Here is a 1,683-nt window from a genome sequence, read left to right as displayed (position 1 = left end):
TCAATATCTTACTAGTTATGTCTTCGTCATTTAGCATTTAATTCATATTTCATTGTGACTTTGAGTTCACAACTTTACATTATACAAACCATCAAAACCTAAAGTAAGAACCATATTCCTCTTAATTTCTCGTTGTGTTACACATATATAGTTCTTTTCATGTTTGTTATTATTGTTTCTATTTTATGAGCATTTGTAAAGTTACATTATTTTCTTGTTGCGTTGAATTTATTAGAGAAGACATATATTTATTTTATAAGTATTTTTTTATTGGTTAAATCGAAAACCGAACTGTTAAGGACCAAAATTGATAAATCGAAAACTGATAAAAAATATCTTATTGGTTTGGTTATTAGTTTAGTGTATTTAAAAACCAATAAATCGAAATGATAATACATAAAATTGAATCGAACTGACCGATGCACACCCCTACTAATAAGGATGACACTGAAAAATATAACTAAGCATAAAAATGAAATACAATAGTCAATAATCCATAATCATGAGTAAGTAATTCAAGAAATCATGCAATTAAATCATATAAAGGATAAATTTGAAAGTGGGTTCATATATCCTAACTATAGAATTAAATTCATGAATAAATTGAGGAGTTTTGGACATGAGGATGAAAAAAATTCCTTAATGAATTCCTACGCACCTTAATTTGAAGTTTGAGGAAGAATCATAATTGAAATCTCTAGCATTTTTGTAAATCTTATTCTTTGAAGTATAGGAGAAAAAGAGAAGAGTATATCGTAACTTATGGAATCTAATTGAATTTTGCTTTTGAAGGAAGTTAATAGTCATGGGTCAGGGTTATGAAATGAAGAATAGACGATAACACCCCTCCCTAAAATATGAAAGGAAGAAAAAACTGAAGGAATTTTGGAGCAAACGTGCATTGTTGCACAACTGGAGCCTAGTCGCGCGGCCATAGCAGTAACACTGACGTTCCTACATGGTTGTGCAATGAAAAATCCTCTTCACATGATGATTCACATCCAATACACTTTCCATACTTATGATTGGGCCTTAGCCCCCATGAACAATTAGGAATCACCAGGTATGAACCTATATACCTATGAAGAATGGTTCAGTTCTTTGCCAAAAAAAATGGTGTGTTACACAGTTCCTTATGCACAATTAGTTGGCTTTGGGTAGTGGTTCCTTCGAGTAAGAAAAAGGTACTCTTTCCCACGTTTGGTGACTTCCCTTCTGTATAGACTGCCTAGCAGGCTTTCAGTCTTAGTACTACATTCGCAACCACACTTATCTTCTTGGTGAGTATCGTTATTTGAGTCATTGTCTCATATAATTCTTTTTTTTTTGTTTTAAATATTCTCTAGACAATAATGTTCTCAAGGAGTTTCCCATGGTTACTTCTGTTGCCCTTGTATTCCACAAATTGAATGTCTTAGTTAAGATCAAGAAAATCACCCGCCATGACAAAAGAATTCTCCATGATAAATCCTTCGGCCACATTATTAGCCATCAACTTATTGACAGAGTCGAGTGACTTATAGAAAGTTTAGAGAAATACTTTACCTGTCAATCCATTGTTTGAAAATTGTTTGGTCTCCTTTTTGAATCGTATCCAAGCCACATAAAAAACTTTGTCCGACAATTGGAGAATCTTCATGATCTCATCCAAGAGTTGTAACATCTAAGTCAGAGGAAGAATCT

The sequence above is a fragment of the Solanum verrucosum genome, unplaced genomic scaffold, assembly GCF_900185275.1.
Source record: "Solanum verrucosum unplaced genomic scaffold, falcon-dt-bn FXZP01000159.1, whole genome shotgun sequence".
Lineage (NCBI taxonomy): Eukaryota > Viridiplantae > Streptophyta > Magnoliopsida > Solanales > Solanaceae > Solanum > Solanum verrucosum.
Note: the sequence above shows the minus strand (reverse complement) of the source record.